General features: G+C 48.9%; 1 protein-coding gene across 4 annotated transcripts in view; it reads left to right on the forward strand.

Annotated features, from left to right (window-relative positions):
• The window catches only part of SMAGP (small cell adhesion glycoprotein), a 118,857-nt gene that overhangs the window by 65,255 nt on the left and 27,067 nt on the right, over positions 1 to 26,535 (forward strand). Inside the window, exons 1-2 of one of the 4 annotated variants that reach the window (XM_063952276.1) lie at positions 10,154 to 10,280; positions 15,314 to 15,531. The exons of 1 other annotated variant lie outside the window; for it this stretch is intronic. The gene's annotated coding sequence lies outside the window, so the exon portion shown is untranslated. Of the gene's footprint in view, positions 1 to 10,153; positions 10,281 to 10,639; positions 10,735 to 15,313; positions 15,532 to 26,535 lie in introns of those variants that run through there. 2 more of the 4 variants (XM_063952277.1, XM_063952280.1) reach the window with 2 other exon arrangements.

The following is a 26,535-nucleotide window of genomic DNA, read 5'->3' on the forward strand; positions in this document are numbered from 1 at the left end:
CAAACCCTAAAAAGCGCTGAATTGCTTTTAAATTGGTGGGTTGCGCCCAACTAAGGATGGCCTGAAGCTTCTTTGGTTCCATGAAAAATCCCCGAGGGGAAATAATGTATCCTAAAAAAGATACCTCCGTGACATGAAACTCGCATTTCTCCAGTTTGGCATATAGATGATTCTCACGTAACTTTTGAAGAACCTGACGCACCTGGGTAACATGTTGTTCAATAGAGTCAGAATAAATCAGGATGTCGTCTAAGTAAACGACCACGAATTTCCCTAGGAAGTCACGGAGCACATCGTTAATGAGGTCCTGGAAAACTGCTGGAGCGTTAGACAAGCCGAACGGCATCACTAGGTACTCGTAGTGACCCGACTGAGTACTGAAGGCTGTCTTCCACTCATCTCCGGACCTGATTCGGATGAGGTTATACGCTCCTCTTAGATCGATTTTGGAGAAAATCACAGCCGAACGCAGCTGATCAAAGAGGACAGAAATCAGCGGCAGAGGATAAGTATTTTTAACTGAGATTTTATTTAAGGCTCTATAGTCAATGCAAGGTCTGAGTGAGCCATCCTTTTTCTCCACAAAGAAGAAGCCTGCACTTAAAGGAGATTTAGATGACCTAATAAATCCTTTCCCTAGGCTCTCTTTAACATAGTCATTCATGGCCGCAGTTTCTGGCCCGGATAAAGCATATAACCTTCCCTTTGGCAATGCGGCACCAGGAATTAGCTCAATGGCGCAATCATAAGGCCGATGGGGAGGCAGAAGGTCTGCATTGCCCTTGGAGAACACATCAGCAAACTCCTGGTACTCCACGGGAATGAGTTCAGGAATTGCAGCAGCTATTCTGACTGGAAACGAAATACATTCCTTATCACAGAAGGCACCCCATTGAGAAATCTCCCCTGACCGCCAATCAATGGTGGGATTGTGAAAGGCCAGCCAAGGGTGACCCAGAACCACTGGAACTGCTGGGCAATGGGTAAGGAAGAACTCGATCTTTTCAGAATGAAGAGCTCCTACCGTAAGTAGTACAGGGGGTGTACAGAGGGAAATAACCCCATTGGACAGTGGACTCCCATCTAAACCATGCATGGTGACACTCCTACCCAAAGATAACTGAGGAATGCCTAAGGCCTTGGCCCAAGTTAAATCCATAAAGTTTCCTGCGGCTCCACTGTCGACAAAAGCCGACACCGAGGAACTGAGGCTGCCAAAGGAAACCTTAGCTGGGACTAAAAGGGAGTTATGCGAGGAGATAAGCTGCAGACCTAGGTGAACCCCCTCACAATTCACCTGGTCAAGGCGTTTCCCGACTTATTCGGACAATTACGAGCAAAATGTCCCTTACCCCCACAGTACAAACAAAGACCAGAGTTTTGCCTTCTGGCTCTCTCTTCAGGAGACAACCGGGAGAGACCCATCTGCATGGGCTCCTCTATGTCCTCAGGGATGGAATATACACACGGAGATGACCTGACCGATGCTCCTTTTTCAGCCTTCCGCTCTCTGAGACGACGATCAATCTTAATAGAAAGCTCCATGAGTTTATCGAGAGTCTCAGGAGCGGGATACTGGAGGAGACTGTCTTTAATTGATTCTGATAAGCTGAGGCGAAACTGACTGCGCAGGGCTGGGTCATTCCAGCCACAGTCGTTCGACCACCGGCGAAACTCCATACAATAAACCTCTGCGGGATTCCTACCCTGTCTGAGAGCGCGCAACTGACCTTCAGCGGATGCCTCTCTATCAGGGTCGTCATATAACAGTCCTAAAGACCCAAAAAAAGCGTCTACTGACAGCAACACCGGATCATCTGCTTTTAAACCAAATGCCCAAGTCTGGGGATCCACCTGGAGCAAAGAAATAATAATCCTGACCCGCTGAGATTCAGTACCCGAGGAGATCGGTCTTAAACGAAAATAAAGTTTACAGGATTCTTTAAAATTAAAAAACTATTTTCTATCCCCAGAAAAACGGTCAGGCAAATGCATTTTTGGTTCAGGAACTACCCTCGGGGAAGTTCGTAAAAGATCTTCCTGCGACTTCACCCGAAGGGAAAGATCCTGAACCATCTGAGTAAGTTCTTGAATCTGACTGACTAAGAGCTGACCAGGATTTGGTCCTAACCCTGTTGGATTCATGAGGCCGACAATTTCTTACAAAAAACTGAATAAAAATTAAACTCCGTTTTAATTTTAAGTTTTGGTATGGCCGGTAATAATGTTATGATTCCAGCACTCCTGACCGGAGGAGATTTTATGACAAGGACCAGAGCGCTGGAATGGAATGCAGGCAACGGGAGCAGGGAAGACTAGTTGCCCCTGGCGCCCTAACTCTATTGTCTCACCCGTGCTATCGGAAATCCCCTGCGAGACTATGGTTTCTTGAGCCCCTGGCAGCCACGTTTGAAGGGCGGATTATGTCTGCCCAACTCCGGTGCCCCCCGGTCTTAGTGAGAGACAAAGGGAAATCCGAGGCAGGATGATAACAAGAGGACCTCTGACTGACAACAGGCCAGGGGCAACAAGCTAACTAACAAAAACAGAAGTATGTGCGGAAACCCGCCAGGGAAAAGGACAACCAAAATCCACTTGTCCAATACTCCTACCCAGCACCGCCGGATACCAGAGTGGACCTGTGGAAGCGGAACCCTCCGCAGAATGCTCCAAAACACAAATAATAAATAATAAAGTGGACAAGCCGCAACACACGGCAAGGCCGCGACTCACGAACACCACTGGATGTTATATGGTGATTAGTCAGGACTCCAGGAATAAGATGACAAACTTCCGAGTTCAGGACTTCCGAATACTGGAATGTCCGGATACAGCAAGACTGGAACAGACTCTCAGCAAACAGAAACAGCATGCAGGAAGCTATTACCGGCGTCTGTGAGAAGCCCTGGGAGTGTATTTAACAAGGAGTCCCCCAATCAGCTGCCAAAAGGCTGATTAGAATAAATGCCGTGCAGCTGCCTTGCTGCATGGCCAGAGAGCAGGAGAATACATTAACTCTTAAAACCTAGCAACGGGGAACACGGTCCGCCAGTGGCGTCCCCGTTGCTAGGGTCCGTGCGGCTCAGCGCGCCCGGCGTCCAGCGTTGCCAGGGAGCCGGCGGCTGTCCGCGTACGGCGTCCCTGGTTGCTAGGCGCCGGGCCGCACCGACGAGCGGACCCCGGCGCCTAACAATATTTACCTGTGGCAGTTCCCACCGACTTTCAATCTGCATGAAGACTTCTTGATGAAGTCCCCACTCTCCCGGGTGGAAGTCGTGCCTGCTGAGGAAGTCGGCTTCCCAGTTGTCCACTCCCGGAATGAACACTGCTGACAGTGCTCTTACGTGATTCTCCGCCCAGCAAAGAATTCTGGTGGCTTCCGCCATCGCCACCCTGCTCCTTGTGCCGCCTTGGCGGTTTACATGAGCCAGTGCGGTGATGTTGTCTGACTGAATCAGAACCGGTTGGTCGCGAAGCAGGGTCTCCGCTTGACGTAGGGCGTTGTATATGGCTCTTAGTTCCAGGATATTGATGTGACGGCAAGTCTCCTGACTTGACCACAGACCTTGGAAGTTTTTTCCCTGTGTGACTGCCCCCCACCCTCGGAGGCTTGCATCCGTGGTCACCAGGACCCAGTCCTGAATGCCGAATCTGCAGCCCTCGAGAAGGTGAGCACTCTGCAGCCACCACAGGAGAGACACCCTGGCCCTGGGGGATAGGGTGATTAACCGATGCATCTGTAGATGTGATCCGGACCACTTGTCCAACAGATCCCACTGAAAGGTCCTCGCATGGAACCTGCCGAATGGAATGGCCTCGTATGATGCCACCATCTTACCCAGGACTCGCGTGCAGTGATGCACCGACACCTGTTTTGGTTTTAATAGGTCTCTGACCAGTGTCATGAGCTCCTGAGCCTTCTCCATCGGGAGATAAACCCTCTTCTGGTTTGTGAATCATGCCCAGGAAGGGCAGACGAGTCGTAGGAATCAGCTGTGACTTTGGAATATTTAGAATCCAGCCGTGCTGCTGTAACACCTCCCGAGAGCATGCTACGCTGATCAGCAACTGCTCTCTGGACCTCGCCTTTATGAGGAGATCGTCCAATTATGGTATAATTGTGACCCCTTGCTTCCGCAGGAGCACCATCATCTCCGCCATTACCTTGGTAAATATTCTCGGTGCCGTGGAGAGACCAAACGGCAACGTCTGGAATTGGTAATGACAGTCCTGTACCACAAATCTGAGGTACGCCTGATGGGGTGGATAAATGGGGACATGAAGGTAAGCATCCTTTATGTCCAGAGACACCATAAAATCCCCCCCTTCCAGGCTGTTTAGAATGGCTCTGAGCGATTCCATCTTGAACTTGAACCTTTTCAGGTATATGTTCAGGGATTTTAAATTCAATATGGGTCTGACCGAACCGTCCGGTTTCGGTACCACAAACATGGTCGAATAGAAACCCCACAGGACCCTTCTGGCAGAGTCCACAGGACCCTTCTGGCAGAAATCGACATTGCATTTATTCTAGAGCCCAGCAGGCTAATGTCTCTTTGAGCATCTCTCATATATAGGACAGCGTCTTTTATATGCCCCAGGGTCAGCACTATAGTATCCTTGTCCAAGGTATCAAGTTCCTCAGATAAGGTATCTGTCCATGCTGCTACAGCACTACACATCCAGGCCGACGCAATCGCCGGCCTTAGTAGGGTACCTGAATGTGTATAAATGGACTTCAGGATACCCTCCTGCTTTCTATCCGCAGCATCTTTTAGGGTGGCCGTATCCTGTGACGGTAGGGCTACCCTCTTGGATAAGCGTGTTAAAGCTTTGTCTACCCTAGGGGAGGATTCCCAGCGTAACCTATCCGTTGGCGGGAAAGGATACGCCATAAGTCTGCAGTTTTCTATCTGGAGACTCCCAAGCCTTTTCACATAACTCATTTAACTCATGTGAAGGGGGAAAGGTCACCTCTTGCCTTTTTTCCCCATACATATAAACCCTCTTGTCAGGGACTGGGGTTTCCTCTGTGATGTGCAACACATCCTTCATTGCTATAATCATGTAATGGATGGCTTTAGCCAATTTAGGCTGTAATTTTGCATCATCGCCATCGACACTGGAGTCAGAATCCGTGTCGACATCTGTGTCAACAATTTGGGATAGTGGGCGCTTCTGAGACCCTGACGGCCTCTGCGACATAGGATCAGGCATGGGCTGAGACCCCGGCTGTCCCAAGGCTTCAGCTTTATCCAACCTTTTATGCAAGGAAGTGACATTATCATTTAAAACCTTCCACATATCCATCCAATCGGGTGTCGGCGCCGTCGGCAGCGACCCCACATTCATTTGCTCCCGCTCTGCTTCCACATAGCCTTCCTCGTCAAACATGCCGACACAAGCATACCGACGCACCACACACACAGGGGATGCTCTTTTTGAAGACAGTTCCCCCACAAGGCCTTTTGGAGAGACAGAGAGAGAGTATGCCAGCACACACCCCAGCGCTATATGTCCCAGGAGTCACACAGTAACTTAGTGTTAACCCAGTAGCTGCTGTATATATTGTTTTTGCGCCAAATTTATGTGCCCCCCCCCCCCCCCCCTCTCTTTTTACCCTCTTCTACCGTGATTCTGCAGGGGAGAGCCTGGGGAGCTTCCTCTCAGCGGAGCTGTGGAGAGAAAATGATTTTTCGCACAACTACAACTCATGCTGAATTAGGCCCTTAGTTCAATATTACAAAAATAGTCATAGCTATGTATATGATTCTGTCTCAAAAAACATAAAAATCAGTTGCCTAGCAACCGTTCTCATAAAGGATCTACTGCACCATATAGCCTAATCTGTTTTGCAATTATACGCATTTTAATGGTTGTGGTATGCTTGACCGGCGGTCAGCATACCGACGCCGGGATCCCGGCAGGGGGGGGGGGGATGAGCGAGCGCAACAAGCCCCTTGCGGGCTCGGTGGCGACCTCTGTTCCCACTCTATGGGTGTCATGGACACCCACGAGTGGGAATAGTCCCTGATGGACGGCATGTTGACGCCGGGATCCCGGCAGCGGAATCCTGGCGGGGGGGGGCGAGCGCAACAAGCCCCTTGCAGGCTCGGTGGCGACCTCTGTTCCCACTCTATGGGTGTCATGGACATCCACAAGTGGGAATAGTCCCTGATGGTTGGCATGCCGACCGGCGGGGTTGTGAGAGAGCGGAATGTAGGGGGAGGTTATGTGACCGTCGGTCTCCTGACCACCGGTCACATGAATACATCCCCATTTTAATCAGCAAAAGCTGCTTGTGCATCCTCTTCACATAGTTTTGCGAATAAGATGCTTTTTAATAGAAAAAAGTTGCATAAAAAGATGCTCGGCGCTACCGATTCATGCCATGGCAAGGCGTGACTAGAAAAGCTGTTTAACGTGCAGGGAGGCTAGATGTGAGTGGACATATCTGTAGACTGTAGGAGTTAGTCTTATTACATACTGAGTCAGATCGCAAATGGAAAATTTCATAGAGGGGTTATGTGATCCATTCAGACGTCAGAGGGTTGTGAATACAGAAGTAAAATAAAAGTAAGTTTGAGTGAATGTCACAGAGGGGCAGTGGTGCAAGTACAAATATTTTCTTAGTGGTACTGAGTGCCAACAAAATGGGCGTGGTCATGTGTTGTGAGGGGGCATGGCCACATGCTGCTAGTGGGAGTGGCTACATGACACTAGTGGCGTGGCCACACGACAGCCCCTTTTTTGGGGGGGAATCTGGAGGCAAGGCTAAAAATATATAGTAATGCCTCCAGTATAATAGAAATATATAGTGATAACTCCAGTATAATAGAAATATATAGTAATCACCCCAATTTAATAACAATATATAGTAATGCCTCCATTATAACAGGAAAATACAGCCACTGTCGCACTCCCAGTAACCCTGACAAAGTGGAAGGAGCCTTCATGCTTGCAAGCACTATGGTCTTGTTGCTTTGTGGCACATTATAATTGTGGTAATGGCAAAGTGTGTGGCAACTGGTACTGCGTACCGGCTGCCAAATTCTTAAGGGTACTCCGTACCTGAGCGTACCCGCATACTTGCACTGCTGCAGAGGAGTGGTTAGCTGGCAGTTGTGAAAAGTTAGTTAGGGGAAGACTGGTAACAAGGGAATTACAATGTGCAATGGTTAAGATTATGGTTCTGATTCAGAGTGGCACAATTACACCTAAATTGTGTGCATGGAGAAAAACATGGACACTCATCCATACGCTGAGCTTAACGCATCTATGCACTGCATCTATTTATATGAATGGTTTCATAACCATCATCACTATCAGTGCGCACGTGCACTATCCTTGGTGCAGGAAATCCCTCTGAAATCAGATGGATCCATGCATATACACAACTCTGTATAGCCAACAATTGCATCTACACGTCCTCAACAAACCCTCACTAAACTTATGGGCCCTACAGACATGCCGATCCGCCACCGAGCTGCCCGACGGCGGATACGGCCGACGAGCGACCCGGCGGCGGGGGGGCAGTGACGGGGGGAGTGAAGTTTCTTCACTCCCCCCGTCACACGGCTCCATTGAAGTGCAGGCAAATATGGACGAGATCGTCCATATTGACCGGCATGCACAGCCGACGGGGGACCAGCGATGAACGAGCGCGGGGCCGCACATCGTTCATCGCTGGAGCCTCCACACTGAAAGATATGAACGAGTTCTCGTTCATTTATGAACGAGATCGTTCATATCTTTCAAAAAATCGGCATGTGTGTAGGGCCTATTAGTCTATATGTGAATATCCGCACAAGTGAGAGATCTGGAGAGTATAGTTAAATGTTTGTATCATCTGTCTACAGAGGTCACTGGAATACAAAATAAGTGTCTGCTAGGAAACTGACCAAGTAGATCAACTTCTGGCAGAGCTAGTACGGTTTGACACTACTAAGCCCTTGTGTGTGTCTAATGGCAGTCAGGTCTTCAATAAAGACCTTCGCAAAGAGGTTTAAGCTCCACTGCTGACTTCCCACAGAAAGATATATGAAACTTTTAGTACAACCTTATGTTGTGCACATGCACAGAATATTCATTTTGCACAAAGACATACTGTATGTTTGCACTGCGTAAATGCACTTACATGGAACTCTAATTAATGCCCTTAATAATATTACAACTTAAGCCTATTAAATTCCAAGCCATGACAACCTCACATATCTGTACTACAGAGATTCAATTTGGACGATAACGATCATCATTCAGATCGTTCATCGCCCAAATTGCTGCCGTCGCCCAGTATGTAGGGGGCATTACACATTTTTTCATTTACTCCTTAGCAAATCTGACATTACAATCTACAATGCTTTCTGCTCATGTTACTTTTATTCGAGGTCTCACAGTGCATGGCAGTGATATCAGCAGGGTGTTATAGGCCCTACACACTGGCCGATATTCCTCAAAGATATGAACGATCTCGTTCATTATTGAACAAGATAACGTTCATATTTTTGAGTGTGGAGGCACCAGCGATGAATGATTCGCGGTCCCACGCTCGTTCATCGCTGGTGCACCGTCGGCTGTACATGCAGGCCAATATGGACGATCTCGTCCATATTTGCCTGCACTTCAATGGAGCCGGGTGACGGGGGGAGTGAAGAAACTTCACTCCCCCCGTCACAGCCCCCCCGCTCGGCGGCGGATCTTTATATGTGTAGGGCATACTTGCCTACTTTTGAAAAAGCATTTCAGGGAGATTGTGAAAGTAACATCTATCAGCGCGGGCGCGTACAGGGTCGGACTGGCCCACAGGGGAACAGGGGAAACCACCGGTGGGCCCCACTGCCTGTGGGCCCTCCTCCTCCTCTAGGGATCAGGATCCAGACTCTATCCTAGTGCACTTAAATTATGCATTATACTTATGTTACATTATACTTCACAAGAATATGGTTTATTATATATTTACAAAGGGGAACAGAACATGTACTCTGTAATGGTTAGCCAAACCTCTGTGGTGGCTGGCCACGCCCCAGTGGAGCCTGGCCACACCCTTAAGCATAGGCCCTTACAACAGCATCCCCCCGGTGGGCTCTTCATGCCCCAGTTCGACACTGGGCGCATACTGCTACATCGGAGAGGCGTGTCATAAAAATGACTTACATCCAAATGTAAATGAGCCCCAAAGTTAGTAAGATCTATTTGTTGAAGAAAAGACACTGATATTTTGTAGTATTTGTTCATGTATTGTGTTTTACAAGAGGTTCCATATACTGTAAGTGGCCATAGGGATCATTGAGCCTTATAACCAATGCAGGGAAATGGCACTAATGATCCCATTTGAATGTATGTATCTCTGATTTATTTCCCCCCCAAGAATGTAACAGCTGCATAATGGGGGTAAGGTGCAATCAGGTAGATTGCTGGAATTTTCAGGGAGTGAAGGAAATTACTGCTATTTCAGGGAGTCTCCTGCAGAATGAGGGAGGGTAGGCAACTATGGTGTAGGGCCCATTAGACTGCCTGATAAGATACCTGTCGATCTGAGAGGCATTTTATCTGCCAGTGTATGCCCAGCATAACAAATGTATCTATCACATGGAGCCCACCAAAATACCTAAGGGAAGATGTACCAAACCTTCGAGAGCGGTACACTGCATGGAATGTGTCCTATGAATAAAATATATGTACATGTACATATAAACATCCCATTTCAAACAGATTAGTGTGATTCGCCTCTACAGCCTTCAGTCTGCTTTCAGAGATCTACAAGACCCATGGGAACTGAAGAGCTGCCTCGGCCAGGGACCAAGGCGGTTCTCCATGTAGAGCTAGAGCGGCAACGTCTGCCTGGCACATATATCACATTTTAAACTGAAAAAATGTGGCAATTTACAGTATATCGTGTCAGTACATGCAGTAGCCGAATTATCTGCTTATGGTATCATTTAAATATATATGTGTTTAGGTGAGCTAGGAACGTATAGTGGTAACCAGGAATTAATGGTTATGACTATATCCAAAGCATCTACCATGAATGAATGTTGCTGTAATAACATATAGCTACAGTAGGTAATTGTCAGTGCCACATGAGATGATGTAACCCAGTCAGTGTGAGCAGCACATGACACGAGCACAGCATAAGGAGTTACTGCTGGTTACACAGAGATGGGTGTGGCGGGACGGCCGCCTCCTCCCTGCACCTGACACGCTGTGTGCCTGAGTCTATGTATATGAGCCGGGTGAGGAGGCTGCTGCAGGCTGGAGCTAGTGGGGGACATCATTACTAGGTGAGTGCACTGAGTACTGGCGGGAAACTCAAGCAGCATTGGCTTAGGGCAGGCAGTGAGCTCAGGGGGTCACTGTTGGAGTGTGCGGTTTATGCCTGTGGCAGGACACACAGAGGTTTTTTGTTAGTTTTGGAACAAAGCAACGGGATCCCTGTGTGACATCATGGCTCTGTAGGCCGACCTCCAAGCTCCTGTGCTGGGTCACTGTGCAACCATCTGCTGTATACAAATGCTGCGCTTTGTATTGCTCAGTGACAGCAGCGGGAAACCACCAGTGCTATTCCCGGTCCTGACAGTCCTCTCTACCCGCAGCAGGGCACACGACTCCCGTCTCTGTGGCACTACAAGTTCCAGCACATAGTGGGACCTGCTGCTCCATAACAGCCGGCTGCAGCTTGGTACAAGACCAGTGTCCCGGTGACTGATGTAGTTGCTCTGTGTCTGCACCATCGCTGTACGTTATGTCCTGTATAAGAAAGCGTCCATTGTTGCAATATTTAGAGGGTTTTGATTTTCCTTCTTCAAATATGATTTGTGGTTTTAGGCACTTTCCTAACATTTTGTATCTTCACTTTATTAAGAAACAAAATCACCCCTCCACACCTGTATAATAAAAGGCTAACCCTGCTCCTCACCTCTATGGGGAAAATTCAAGTAGTGTTGTGTGACGGTGTTCCATCATGTTGGGTTGGTAACTAGTGTATGTATTTTACAACCGCCCCTGTGTTGGATACAGTATATGTTGAGATATTGGGGGGTATTCAGTTGTTTGAAAAGTCGGTTGGGTGTCTGTTTTTTTTTCTTGTCTATTAGATAGGAAAGAAAACTAATAGACAAGAAAAAAAACAGACACCCAACCGACTTTTCAGACAACTGAATACCCCCCCATTGTGTGTGTGTGGGGGGATTTGGGGGGGTTGTATTCTGCAGCACGTCATCACCATACCTCCCAACATGACCCTCTCCAGGAGGGGCACAATTAGGAATGGGCATCAGTATGCAATGGTTTGTGCCCATCGATGTTTTTTAGTTGATAGTGTTTTTACCATTTGATGGCGGCATTCTGTTTGCTACCATTTAATGGTAAGCATTTGATGGTCTTCCGATGCTTGCTTTGGGTTCCGCCTCCAGTCTCATCCTCACCCGGCAGCACTGCAGAGGATTTGCGCATGCATAAATCATATGATTTCCCCCCCCCCCCCCTCTTACGTCCTAGAGGATGCTGGGGACTCCGTAAGGACCATGGGGTATAGACAGGCTCCGCTGGAGACATGGGCACTATAAAGAACTTTAGAATGGGTGTGCACTGGCTCCTCCCTCTATGCCCCTCCTCCAGACCTCAGTTAGATCCTGTGCCCAGAGGAGATTGGGTGCACTACAGGGGAGCTCTCCTGAGTTTCTCTGAAATAAGAATTTTGTTAGGTTTTTTATTTTCAGTGAGCACTGCTGGCAACAGGCTCCCTGCATCGTGGGACTGGGGAGAGAGAAGCAGACCTACTTAAGTGATAGGCTCTGCTTCTTAGGCTACTGGACACCATTAGCTCCAGCGGGAGTCGGAACGCAGGTCTCCACCCGCCGTTCGTCCCAGAGCCGCGCTGCCGTCCTCCTCACAGAGCCGGAAGATTAAAGCCGGGTGAGTATAAGAAGAAAAGAAGACTTCAAGGCGGCAGAAGACTTCAGATCTTCACTGAGGTAAGCGTGCAGCGGTAACGCTGCGTGCCGTTGCTCCCACACACTACACACACTAGCGGGCACTGATGGGCGCAGGGGGGACGCCCTGGGCAGCAATAATAACATCTATATCTGGTATAATCTACACTGCGGAGGCAGTAATTCTTTAAATCACCTGCCAGTTTTGAGATACTTTGAGCGGGACCGAAGCCCGCCGCTGGACGGGGCGGAGCTTGGTCCTTCAGCACTAACCAGTGCCATTTTCTCCACAGAGATCTGCAGAGAAGCTGGCTCCCCGGTCTCTCCCCTGCTGAACACGGTGACACAGGGCTGAAAAGAGGAGGGGGGGCACTTGTAAGGCGCAGTGAGTGTATTAACACAGTGATTAATATAAAAGCGCTATTATCTGGGAGTTTATTTTACAGTGTCAGTTGGCGCTGGGTGTGTGCTGGCATACTCTCGGTCTCTCCAAAGGGCCTTATTAGGGAACTGTCTCCTTATAACTATATCCCTGTGTGTGTGGGGTGTCGGTATGAGTGTGTTGACATGTCTGATGCGGAAGGCTCGGCTAAGGAGGAGGTGGAGCAGATGATTGTGGTGTCTCCGTCGGCAACGCCGACTCATGATTGGATGGACATGTGGAATGTTTTAAATGCAAATGTGACCTTATTACATAAGAGATTGGACAAAGCAGAGTCCAGGGAAAAAGCAGGGAGTCTATCTACGGCTTCGGCTGGGTCACCGGGCCCTTCTGGGTCTCTAAAACGTCCCCTATCCCAAATAGCAGACACTGATACCGACACGGATTCTGACTCCAGTATCGACTACGATGAGGCGAGGTTACACCCAAGGGTGGCCAAAAGTATTCATTATATGATTGTTGCAATAAAAGATGTTTTGCATATCACAGATGACCCTTCGGTCCCTGACACGAGGGTGCGCATGTATAAGGAAAAGAAACCTGAGGTAACCTTTCCCCCATCCCATGAGCTTAACGAGTTATTTGAAAAAGCTTGGGAAACTCCAGATAAAAAACTGCAGATTCTCAAGAGGATTCTTATGGCGTATCCTTTCCCTACACAGGAAGGGTGCGTTGGGAATCCTCACCCAGGGTGGACAAGGCTTTAACACGCCTGTCCAAGAAAGTGGTGCTACCGTCTCCGGACACGCCAGCCCTCAAGTATCCTGCTGATCGCAGACAGGAAACTACTTTATAGTCTATTTATGCGTGTAAAGGTTCTTTGCTCAGACCGGCAATAGCATCGGCATGGGTGTGTAGTGCAGTTGCAGCTTGGACAGATACCTTGTCAGCTGAACTTGATACCCTAGATAGGGATACCATTTTATTGACCTTAGGCTACATTAAAGATGCAGTCTTATATATGAGGGACGCTCAAAGAGACATTGGGCTGCTGGGTTCGAGATCCAATGCCATGGCGATTTCTGCTAGGTGAGCCCTGTGGACCCGCCAATGGACGGGTGATGCCAACTCAAAGAAGCATATGGAGGTTTTGCCATACAAAGGTGAAGTTTTAGTTGGGGATGGTCTCGCGGACCTGGTTACCACAGCTACTGCAGATAAATCTACCTTTTTGCCTTTTGTTCCCCCGCAGCAAAAGAAAACTCCACAATAACAGATGCAGTCCTTTCGGTCGCATAAGTCCAGAAGAGGTCGGGGCTCATCTTTCCTCGCCAGAGGTAAGGGTAGAGGAAAGAGAGCACCTGCTTCGGCTAGTTCCCAGGAGCAGAAGTCCTCCCCGGCTTCTACTAAATCCACCGCATGACGCTGGGGCTCCGCTGAGGGAGTCCGCATTGGTGGGGGCACGTCTTCGACTCTTCAGCCAGGTCTGGGTTCTGTCAGACGTGGATCCTTGGGCGATGGATAATGTATCCCAAGGCTACAAACTGGAATTCGAAGAGGTGCCCCCTCGCCGATTTTTCATGTCGGCCTTGCCAGCTTCTTGCCCAGAGAGGGAAGTAGTGTTCGCTGCAATTCAAAAGCTGTATCAACAGCAAGTGATTGTCAAGGTTCCCCTAGTCCAACAGGGGAAAGGGTACTATTCGACTCTGTTCGTGGTCCCGAAGCCGGATGGTTCGGTCAGACCCATTTTAAATCTAAAATCCCTAAACCTGTACTTGAGAAAGTTCAAATTCAAGATGGAATAGTTTCGGGCTGTGATCTCCAGTCTGCAAGGGGGGGGATTTTATGGTGTCACTCGACATAAAGGATGCATACCTTCATGTCCCCATTTCTCTAATGTCCTAAGTGGATGCTGGGACTCCGTAAGGACCATGGGGAATAGCGGCTCCGCAGGAGACTGGGCACAAAAGTAAAAGCTTGAACTAGCTGGTGTGCACTGGCTCCTCCCCCTATGACCCTCCTCCAAGCCTCAGTTAGATTTTTGTGCCCGGCCGAGAAGGGTGCATGCTAGGTGGCTCTCCTGAGCTGCTTAGAGTAAAAGTTTATTTTAGGTTTTTTATTTTCAGTGAGTCCTGCTGGCAACAGGCTCACTGCATCGTGGGACTAAGGGGAGAAGAAACGAACTCACCTGCGTGCAGAGTGGATTGGGTTTCTTAGGCTACTGGACATTAGCTCCAGAGGGACGATCACAGGTTCAGCCTGGATGGGTCCCGGAGCCGCGCCGCCGGCCCCCTTACAGAGCCAGAAGAACGAAGAGGTCCGGTGAAATCGGCGGCAGAAGACGTTCCTGTCTTCAACTAAGGTAGCGCACAGCACTGCAGCTGTGCGCCATTGCTCTCAGCACACTTCACACTCCGGTCACTGAGGGTGCAGGGCGCTGGGGATGAGCGCCCTGAGACGCAATAAAAATCAGAAATACCTTAGGATGGCAAAAGAAATACATCACATATAGCTCCTGGGCTATATGGATGTATTTAACCCCTGCCAGTTTTCCAGAAAAAAAGCGGGAGATAAGGCCGTCGTGAAGGGGCGGAGCCTATCTCCTCAGCACACAAGCGCCATTTTCCCTCACAGTTCCGCTGGAAGGACGGCTCCCTGACTCTCCCCTGCAGTCCCTACAGAATCAGGGTAAAAACGAGAGAGGGGGGGCACTATTGGCAGCTAAATTATAAACAGCAGCTATAAAAGGGAGTAACACTTATATAAGGTTATCCCTATATATAGTTATTGCTTAAACTTGTTTATATATGTTTATATATGTTCATACATGTTTATATATGTTTATATATGTTTACATATGTCAGTAACCTTTATATATCAGGCAATAACACATGCTGCTTTCGATCACCCCAGACAGTTACGTTCTCCAATTTGATGCAACACTTCAAAATTGTTTCTTCCCACTTTATAACACTAATCTTACACTTTTGCACTTTCCCAGCCTGATTCACCCATCCTCTGCGACCCCGACATTCGCGTCAACCACAAGCATCCAGGACAAGCACGGCGCGTCAGGTTGCCATGGTGACGCGATGGTCCGTGACGCACAGGAACATCACGTGAACACGGCGCACATACGTCATCACACCCGGGACGGAAGCACCACGCTCCTCCGGCCGTTGCTGTTCTTCCCACTCGTGGGTCTCCTTCACTATAAAGGTAACTGTTTTATGTTTTCTTATCACTCTGTATTTTGGCTCACCTAGACAAAGGGGCTTGCGCGCCCCGAAACGTTGGAACACCCAGCCTGTATTATGGAATAAAAAGCACCAGCACTTTATCTTCATTTGGCTTTGTCAGTCTCTGAGTGCCGCTGTTTGCTATACAGCTCTTTACCTGCATCAATCTCTCCAGAAGGCACCTGAGCAGTTTGTTCCACATTGTGGAGAGTGCCGATCCGACACTAGCTGCTATATATATATATATATATATATATATATATATATATATATATATATATAGCGCTCTGGTGTGTGCTGGCAAACTCTCCCTCTGTCTCCCCAAAGGGCTAGTGGGGTCCTGTCCTCTATCAGAGCATTCCCTGTGTGTGTGCTGGGTGTCGGTACGATTGTGTCGACATGTATGAGGAGGAAAATGATGTGGAAGCAGAGCAATTGCCTGTGTTAGTGATGTCACCCCCTAGGGCAGGCATTCCCAACCGCGGTCCTCAAGGCACACCAACAGTGCAGGTTTTAGTGATTTCCAGGCTTCAGCACAGATGGTTAAATGAAAATAACTGAGCTACTAATTAAGTCACCTGTGTTCAAGCCTGGATATCACTAAAACCAGGACTGTTAGTGTGCCTTGAGGACCGTGGTTGGGAAACACTGCCCTAGGGAGTCGACACCTGACTGGATGGTTGTATTTAAAGAACTACGTGACAATGTCAGCACTTTACAAAAAACTGTTGACGACATGAGACAGCCGACAAATCAATTAGTGCCTGTCCAGGCGTCTCAGACACCGTCAGGGGCGATAAAACGCCCGTTACCTCAGTGGGTCGACACAGACCCAGACACGGATACTGAGTCCAGTGTCGACGGTGAGGAGACAAACGTAATGTCCAGTAGGGCCACACGTTACATGATCACGGCAATGAAGGAGGCATTGAACATTTCTGACACTACAAGTACCACAAAGAAGGGTATTATGTGGGGAGTGAAAAAACTACCAGTAGCTTTTCCTGAGTCAGATGAATTAAATGAGGTGTGTGATAAAGCGTGGGTTTCCCCCGATAAAAAAGTGCTAATTTCTAATAAATTATTGGCACTATACCCTTTCCCGCCAGAGGTTAGGGCGCGTTGGGAAACACCCCCTAGAGTAGATAAAGCGCTCACACGTTTATCAAAACAAGTAGCGTTACCGTCTCCTGATACGGCCGCCCTCAAAGAACCAGCGTATAGAAGGCTGGAAAATATCCTGAAGGGTATATACACACATACTGGTGTTATACTGCGACCAGCAATCGCCTCAGCCTGGATGTGCAGTGCTGGAGTGGCGTGGTCGGATTCCCTGACTGAAAATATTGATACCCTGGATAGGGACAGTATATTACTAACTATAGAGCATTTGAAGGATGCATTACTATATATGCGTGATGCACAGAGGGATATTTGCACCCTGGCATCAAGAGTGAGTGCTATGTCCATTTCTGCCAGAAGAGCGTTATGGACGCGACAGTGGTCAGGGGATGCGGATTCCAAACGACATATGGAAGTATTGCCGTATAAAGGGGAGGAGTTATTTGGGGCCGGTCTATCGGACCTGGTGGCAACGGCCGGAAAGTCCACCTTTTTACCCCAGGTCACCTCTCAGCAGAAAAAGACACCGTCTTTTCAAACTCAGTCCTTTCGTTCCCATAAGTACAAGCGGGCGAAAGGCCACTCATTTCTGCCCCGGGGCAGAGGAAGAGGAAAAAGACTGCACCAGGCAGCCTCTTCCCAGGAGCAGAAGCCCTCCTCTGCTTCTGCCAAGTCTTCAGCATGACGCTGGGGCTTTACAAGCGGACTCGGACACGGTGGGGGCCCGTCTCAAAAATTTCAACGCGCAGTGGGCTCACTCACAAGTGGACCCCTGGATTCTGCAGGTAGTATCACAGGGGTACAAACTGGAATTCGAGACGTCTCCCCCTCGCCGGTTCCTGAAGTCTGCTCTACCAAAGTCTCCCTCCGACAGGGAGGCAGTTTTGGAAGCCATTCACAAGCTGTATTCCCAGCAGGTGATAATCAAGGTACCTCTCCTACAACAGGGAAAGGGGTATTATTCCACGCTGTTTGTGGTACCGAAGCCGGACGGCTCGGTGAGACCAATTTTAAATCTAAAATCCTTGAACACTTACATAAAGAGGTTCAAATTCAAGATGGAGTCACTCAGAGCAGTGATGGCAAACCTGGAAGAAGGGGACTATATGGTGTCTCTGGACATCAAAGATGCTTATCTCCACGTCCCAATCTACCCTTCTCACCAAGGGTACCTCAGGTTTGTAGTACAAAACTGTCATTATCAGTTTCAGACGCTGCCGTTTGGATTGTCCACGGCACCTCGGGTCTTTACCAAGGTAATGGCCGAAATGATGATTCTTCTTCGAAGAAAAGGCGTTTTAATTATCCCTTACTTGGACGATCTCCTGATAAGGGCAAGGTCCAGGGAACAGTTAGAAGTCGGAGTAGCACTATCTCAGTTAGTGTTACGTCAGCACGGGTGGATTCTAAATATTCCAAAATCGCAGCTGATTCCAACGACGCGTCTCCTGTTCCTAGGAATGATTCTGGACACAGTCCAGAAAAAGGTTTCTCCCAGAGGAGAAGGCCAGGGAGTTATCCGAGCTAGTCAGGAATCTCCTAAAACCAGGCCAGGTGTCAGTGCATCAGTGCACGAGGGTCCTGGGAAAAATGGTGGCTTCTTACGAAGCGATTCCATTCGGAAGATTCCATGCAAGAACGTTTCAGTGGGATCTTCTGGACAAATGGTCCGGATCGCATCTTCAGATGCATCAGCGGATAACCCTGTCGCCAAGGACAAGGGTGTATCTTCTGTGGTGGCTGCAGAGTGCTCATCTACTAGAGGGCCGCAGATTCGGCATTCAGGATTGGATCCTGGTGACCACAGATGCCAGCCTGAGAGGCTGGGGAGCAGTCACACAGGGACAAAATTTCCAGGGCTTGTGGTCAAGCATGGAAACATCTCTTCATATAAACATTCTGGAACTAAGGGCCATTTACAATGCCCTAAGTCAAGCAAAACCCCTGCTTCAGGGTCAGGCGGTATTGATCCAATCGGACAACATCACGTCAGTCGCCCACGTAAACAGACAGGGCGGCACGAGAAGCAGGAGGGCGATGGCAGAAGCTGCAAGGATTCTTCGCTGGGCGGAGAATCATGTGATAGCACTGTCAGCAGTGTTCATTCCGGGAGTGGACAACTGGGAAGCGGACTTCCTCAGCAGACACTACCTTCACCCGGGGGAGTGGGGACTTCATCCAGAAGTCTTCCAAGAGATGGTAAACCGTTGGGAAAAACCAAAGGTGGACATGATGGCATCCCGTCTCAACAAAAAACTAGACAGATATTGCGCCAGGTCAAGGGACCCTCGGGCAATAGCGGTGGACGCTCTGGTAACACCATGGGTGTACCAGTCAGTGTATGTGTTCCCTCCTCTGCCTCTCATACCAAAAGTACTGAGAATCATAAAAAGGAGAGGAGTAAGAACTATACTCGTGGTTCCGGATTGGCCAAGAAGGACTTGGTACCCGGAACTTCAAGAGATGCTCACGGAGGACCCGTGGCCTCTACCTCTAAGAAAGGACCTGCTCCAGCAGGGACCTTGTCTGTTCCAAGACTTACCGCGGCTGCGTTTGACGGCATGGCGGTTGAACGCCGGATCCTGAAGGAAAAAGGCATTCCAGAAGAAGTCATCCCTACCCTGATAAAGGCCAGGAAGGATGTAACCGCAAAACATTATCACCGCATTTGGCGAAAATATGTTGCGTGGTTTGAGGCCAAAGAGGCCCCTACAGAGGAATTTCAACTGGGTCGCTTCCTACATTTCCTGCAAACAGGACTGTCTATGGGCCTAAAATTAGGGTCCATTAAGGTTCAAATTTCAGCCCTGTCGATTTTCTTCCAAAAAGAACTGGCTTCAGTGCCTGAAGTCCAGACGTTTGTCAAAGGGGTACTGCATATACAGCCTCCTTTTGTGCCCCCGGTGGCACCTTGGGATCTCAATGTGGTTTTGGGGTTCCTAAAATCACATTGGTTTGAACCACTCACCACTGTGGAATTAAAATATCTCACATGGAAGGTGGTAATGCTGTTAGCCCTGGCTTCAGCCAGGCGTGTCTCAGAATTGGCGGCTTTATCTTATAAAAGCCCTTACCTGATTTTTCACACGGATAGGGCAGAATTGAGGACTCGTCCTCAATTTCTCCCAAAGGTGGTTTCAGCGTTTCACGTGAACCAGCCTATTGTGGTGCCTGCGGCTACTAGGGACTTGGAGGACTCCAAGTTACTGGACGTAGTCAGGGCCCTGAAAATATATATTTCCAGGACGGCTGGAGTCAGGAAATCTGACTCGCTGTTTATCCTGTATGCACCCAACAAACTGGGTGCTCCTGCTTCTAAGCAGACGATTGCTCGTTGGATTTGTAGTACAATTCAGCTTGCACATTCTGTGGCAGGCCTGCCACAGCCAAAATCTGTAAAAGCCCATTCCACAAGGAAGGTGGGCTCATCTTGGGCGGCTGCCCGAGGGGTCTCGGCTTTACAACTTTGCCGAGCAGCTACTTGGTCAGGGGCAAACACGTTTGCTAAATTCTACAAATTTGATACTCTGGCTGAGGAGGACCTGGAGTTCTCTCATTCGGTGCTGCAGAGTCATCCGCACTCTCCCGCCCGTTTGGGAGCTTTGGTATAATCCCCATGGTCCTTACGGAGTCCCAGCATCCACTTAGGACGTTAGAGAAAATAAGAATTTACTTACCGATAATTCTATTTCTCATAGTCCGTAGTGGATGCTGGGCGCCCATCCCAAGTGCGGATTGTCTGCGTTACTTGTACATAGTTATTGTTACAAAAATCGGGTTATTGTTGTTGTGAGCCATCTTTTCAGAGGCTCCTTCTGTTATCATGCTGTTAACTGGGTTCAGATCACAAGTTGTACGGTGTGATTGGTGTGGCTGGTATGAGTCTTACCCGGGATTCAAAATCCTTCCTTATTGTGTACGCTCGTCCGGGCACAGTATCCTAACTGAGGCTTGGAGGAGGGTCATAGGGGGAGGAGCCAGTGCACACCAGCTAGTTCAAGCTTTTACTTTTGTGCCCAGTCTCCTGCGGAGCCGCTATTCCCCATGGTCCTTACGGAGTCCCAGCATCCACTACGGACTATGAGAAATAGAATTATCGTTAAGTAAATTCTTATTATAACCTCCTCATCAGGCGTACCTGAGTTTTGCTGTACGGGACTGTCATTACCAGTTTCAGACGTTGCCGTTTGGGCTTTCCACGGCCCTGCGGATTTTCACCAAGGTGATGGCGGAGATGATGGTGCTCCTGCGCAGGCAGGGAGTCACAATTATCCCATACTTGGATGATCTCCTGTTAAAAGCAAGATCGAGAGATCAATTGCAGAAGAGCATGTCGCTCTCACTGAGAGTGCTACAACAACACGGTTGGATTCTCAATCTGCCGAAGTCACAATTGATTCCAACGACTCGACTATCATTCCTAGGCATGATTCTGGACACTGAACAGAAGAGGGTTTTTTCTCCCGATGGAAAAAGCCCAGGACCTCCAGAACATGGTCAGAGACTTGTTAAAACCAAAAAGAGTGTCTGTTAATCAATGCACTCGAGTTCTGGGTAAAATGGTGGCGGCCTACAAGGCCATCCCCTTCGGCAGGTTTCATGCAAGGACGTTTCAGTGGGACATCCTGGACAAGTGGTCAGGGTCCCACCTACTAATACATCAGAAGATAAGCCTGTTCCCCCGGGCCAGGGTGTGTCTCCTGTGGTGGCTGCAAAGTGCTCACCTTCTAGAGGGTCGCAGGTGCGGCATTCAAGACTGGGTTCTGGTGACCACGGACGCGAGCCTCCGAAGATGGGGAGCAGTCACACAAGGAAGAAGTTTTCAGGGCCTATGGTCAAGCCTGGAGGCTTGTCTACACATCAACATACTGGAATTGAGGGCCATATACAACGGCCTACGACAAGCGGAGAATCTTCTTCGCGACCTACCGGTTCTGATTCAATCAGACAACGTCACAGCCGTGGCTCATGTAAACCGCCAAGGCGGGACAAGGAGCAGAGTGGCAATGGCGGAAGCCTCCAGGATTCTTCGCTGGGCGGAAAATCGCGTAAACGCTCTGTCAGTGGTCTTCATTCCAGGAGTGGACAACTGGGAAGCAGACTTCCTCAGCCGGCACGATCTCCATCCAGGAGAGTGGGAACTTCATCAAGACGTTTTTACAGAGATAAGTCTTTGTGGAATTCCTCACATAGACATGATGGCGTCACGCCTCAACAAGAAGCTTTGGAGGTATTGTGCCAGGTCAAGGGACCTTCAGGCAGTAGCGGTGGACGCCCTGGTGACACCTTGGGTGTTTCAGTCGGTCTATGTGTTCCCCCCTCTTCCTCTCATCTCAAAAATATTGAGAATCATAAGACAAAAAAGAGTAAAAACAATCCTCATTGTTCCAGATTGGCCTCGAAGGACCTGGTATTCAGATCTTCAGAAGATGCTCACAGAAGATCCGTGGCCTCTTCCTCTCATGGAGGACCTGTTACAACAGGGGCCCTGCGTGTTCCAAGACCTACCGTGGTTACGTTTGACGGCATGGCGGTTGAACACCGAATCCTAGCTGGGAAAGGTATTCCGGAGGAAGTCATCCCTACTCTGATAAAGGCTAGGAAGGAGGTGACGGCAAAACATTATCACCGTATCTGGAGGAAATATGTTTCTTGGTGTCAAGCCAAGAATGCTCCACGGAAGATTTCCATCTGGGCCGTTTTCTCCACTTTCTACAAACAGGAGTGGATATGGGCCTAAAATTAGGCTCCATTAAGGTACAGATTTCAGCCCTTTCTATTTTCTTTCAGAAGGAATTGGCTTCTCTCCCAGAAGTCCAGACTTTTGTAAAGGGAGTGCTGCACATCCAGCCTCCTTTTGTGCCCCCAGTGGCACCTTGGGACCTTAACGTGGTGTTACGGTTCCTGAAGTCTCACTGGTTTGAACCTCTTCAAACTGTTGAATTGAACTTTCTCACTTGGAAGGTGGTCATGTTGTTGGCCTTGGCATCTGCAAGGCGGGTGTCCGAATTAGCGGCCTTGTCTCACAAGAGCCCCTATTTGACCTTCCATGTGGATAGAGCAGAGTTGAGGACTCCTCCTCAATTTTTGCCTAAGGGGGTTTCTTCATTTCATATGAACCAACCTATTGTGGTGCCTGTGGCTACGGGTGACTTGGAGGATTCCAAGTCCCTGGATGTAGTCAGGGCCTTAAAAATCTATGTAGCCAGGACGGCTCGGGTTAGGAAAACAGAAGCACTGTTTGTCCTGTATGCAGCCAACAAAGTTGGCGCTCCTGCTTCGAAGCAGACTATTGCTTGCTGGATCTGTAACACGATTCAGCAGGCTCATTCTACGGCAGGATTGCCGTTAACAAATTCGGTAAAGGCCCATTCCACTAGGAAGGTGGCCTCTTCTTGGGCGTCTCTGCTTTACAGCTTTGCCGAGCAGCTACCTGGTTAGGTTCAAACACTTTTGCAAAGTTCTATAAGTTTGATACCCTAGCTGATGAGGACCTTGCGTTTGCTCAGTCGGTGCTGCAGAGTTGTCCGCACTCTCCCGCCCGGTCTGGAGCTTTGGTATAATCCCCATGGTCCTTAGAGTCCCCAGCATCCTGTAGGACGTAAGAGAAAATAAGATTTTAAACCTACTGGTAAATCTTTTTCTCCTAGTCCGTAGAGGATGCTGGGCGCCCGTCCCAGTGCGGACAAAATCTGCAAGGCTTGTATATAGTTGTTGCTTACATAAGGGTTATGTTACAGTTGATATCAGTTTTTAGCTGATACTGTTTTGTTCATACTGTTAACTGGTTGCGTATGGTCCAGGTTATACAGTGTGGATGGTGTGGGCTGGTATGAATCTTGCCCTTAGATTAACCAAATCCTTTCCTCGTATTGTCCATCTCCTCTGGGCACAGTTTCTCTAACTGAGGTCTGGTGGAGGGGCATAGAGGGAGGAGCCAGTGCACACCCATTCTAAAGTTCTTTATAGTGCCCGTGTCTCCTGCGGAGACAGTCTATACCCCATGGTCCTTATGGAGTCCCCAGCATCCTCTACGGGCTAGGAGAAAAATATTTACCGGTAGGTTTAAAATCTTATTTTTTTTATCATATCAAATTCTTTTGATGTGATGGTTAGTTACCTTCATATCGGAAGATTTGATGGTGGGCTTCCGGTGTCCATCCCTAGGCACAATGCTCTGCTCCTGGACTTCCCTCTTAATGGATGATTGCCATTATCTGTGGTGAAACACCTTTCTTTCTCTAGCATCCATAAAGGATATTGTGGGAATCTAGTATGATGGGGTATAGACTGGGTCCAAAGGAGCTGGTGCACTTTAAATTTCTTCAACTGGGTGTGCTGTCCTCTATGCCCCCTCCCACAGGCAGTTTTAGAAAAAAGTGCTGTCAGGAGAGGATGCACACTCTGATGCTCCAGAGAGTTTTCGTCAGTTTCTTTTCAATCTTTGTTATTTTCGGTAAGCTGTTTGGCCAACAGCATACCTGCAATGTGGGAGTTAGGGGAAGGACAGTCGCCTTCCTTGCGAGGTCAGAGACGCTTCCCCGCTGCAGGACCACCGTCCTGAGAGGTTGTTGCACAGCGGGGCACTGCGCCTTGGCGGTCACAATAGCAGCACGCCGCACACCCCTAACAATAGCCTGAAGGTGACATCAGTGGTGAGTACAAACCATGTTCATGGTGCGGCAAAGACGCAGGGCGGCATACGGGACCCTCCTGGGTGGTATCCACTATAGCACCTCTCTGTACACTGGCAGCGGTGTGTGAAACTAGCACTTGTGCGATGTTTTCTACTCATGGGGAGACTTTTGCCTGTATAAAGATTAATGAAACTCTGGTGCCATTACAGGGGGCAGAGCTTCCTCTGAGCGGGACCAGCAGCTTTTGGCGCTTTCCTCTGCGTACAGCTGCAGCAGGAGGCACACACAGCTCCTCCAGACACTTAAGATATGCAGGAAAACTGGTACAGGGGTGTAGCAAAGTGGGAGCGCCGCTATTGTACACAATCTGTGCCCTGAAAAGGACACATCTCCAGTGTTTACTGTGATATAGCTGCTTACAGCCTCACTGGGGCTGTACAGCTTGGGTGTGCTGGTCCTTTCTCCCTCTCTCATACTGTAAGGGCAGACTTGCTATTGTATTACTTGTCTGTGTGTATATGAGTGTTACTGTAAACATGGTAAAACACAAATTGAGCAGTGTATGTCACACAGATTCTCTCCCTCTGTCTGCTCCAATATCATGTGAACCATCTAGTGAATCCTCACAGCTCAGTGAGGGAACTGGGGGAGGGTCAAGAGCATTCCTGGCTAGGTGCCATAAAAACCTTGATGTCAGATATGTCGTCACAGCTCACTGATGATGCACAAAAGACTCAACAATTGCAGCAGGCTGTTGCAGACCTAGCTGCTAGGGGAGATGTTCCACAACGCCCCCCCCCCCCCCCCCCCCCCTCCCCCTCTAATTCAGGACCACTAAAACGTGGGTTACCTGCTTTACTCTCGGATTCAGATGAGGAAATACAGGATGAGGGGGAGGAATTGGATCCCGTCATTGGGGATTCCCCTTCTACACAAGGTATTGAACCCCTCTTTTTAGCTATACGGGACGTGTTAAAACTCCCTCTAGAGGACGCTGCGTCACAGCAGTCATTTTTCTTCACACAAAACTAGCTCGGTGTCACTTTCCCTGATTCTGCAGAGTTAGATGACCTATTTAAGTTAGCCTTGAAAAATCCAGATAAAAAATAAGTGTCAACATTTTTTGCACACTTTCCCATTTTCTCCTGAAGGCAGAAAATTCTGGGAAGAGCCCCTGGCTGTGGACGTATCAGTCTCGCGCCTATACAAACAGGTGATACTGCCAGCACCCGGGCTCCTTCACCATAAGGGCCCTGGGGATAGGAAGATAGAGACTACACTGAAGTCTATCTACACAGCAGCAGGTATATCACAAAGACCGGTCATAGCTGGTTGCTGGATGACTCATGCCATTCATACATGGGCTACTCAGATTCAGGAGGGCTTCTCTGGAGATATGCCCCTGGTCACTACTGTGACTCTCCTAAGGCACATTCAGGACACTGCATGTGTTCTGAAGGAGATGGCCAATATTAATGCTAGGACTACAGCTATGGCAGTGTCGGCGCACAGCGCTTTGTGGTTGCGTCAGTGGATAGCGGATGCAGAATCCAAGCGCAGTGTCGAGTCTCTCCCCTTTTCGGGAGAATGGCTCTTCGGGGTGGAATTGGATACGTGGATTTCTAAGGTTACTGTGGGGAAATCCACGTTTCTCCCCTCTGGGGCCCCACTGGCTTGACGCTCCTACCCGGGACCTTCTAACCAGTCCTTTCGGTCTAACAGATTTAGATCTAGGGCCAGAGGTGCCCCCAACGCTGTTAGAGGCACCAGAAGTAAGACAAAAAAAAAATGCGATTGCCGGTTGTCAGGAGAGCACCAGTACAGCTTCCACTAAAGCCTCAGCATGGCGGTACCCACCCCGAGGGGATCTCAAGGTGGGAGCTCGGCTGCGTCACTTCAGCTGCATTTGGGGAAAGTTCCTGTCAAGATACCAGAGTCAAGGACCTCATTTTCTCAGGGCTACAAGCTGGAGTTCGATGGTGCTCCTCCCAAATGATTTTTCAAATCAAACTTGCCAGCTTCGGAGGATAATGTGTGTTACGCTGCAACAGGTCATCCTTAAATTGGTCCAATCCCAAGTCATTGTTCCAGTACCACTGCAACAGGCAAAGGGGTACTACTCCAACCTGTTTGTGGTAACAAAACCGGACGGTTCATTAAGGCCCATTTTGAATCTATAATCCTTGAACCCTTACCTAAAGGTTTTCAAGTTCAAGATGGAATCT

The sequence above is a fragment of the Pseudophryne corroboree genome, chromosome 2 (assembly GCF_028390025.1).
Source record: "Pseudophryne corroboree isolate aPseCor3 chromosome 2, aPseCor3.hap2, whole genome shotgun sequence".
Lineage (NCBI taxonomy): Eukaryota > Metazoa > Chordata > Amphibia > Anura > Myobatrachidae > Pseudophryne > Pseudophryne corroboree.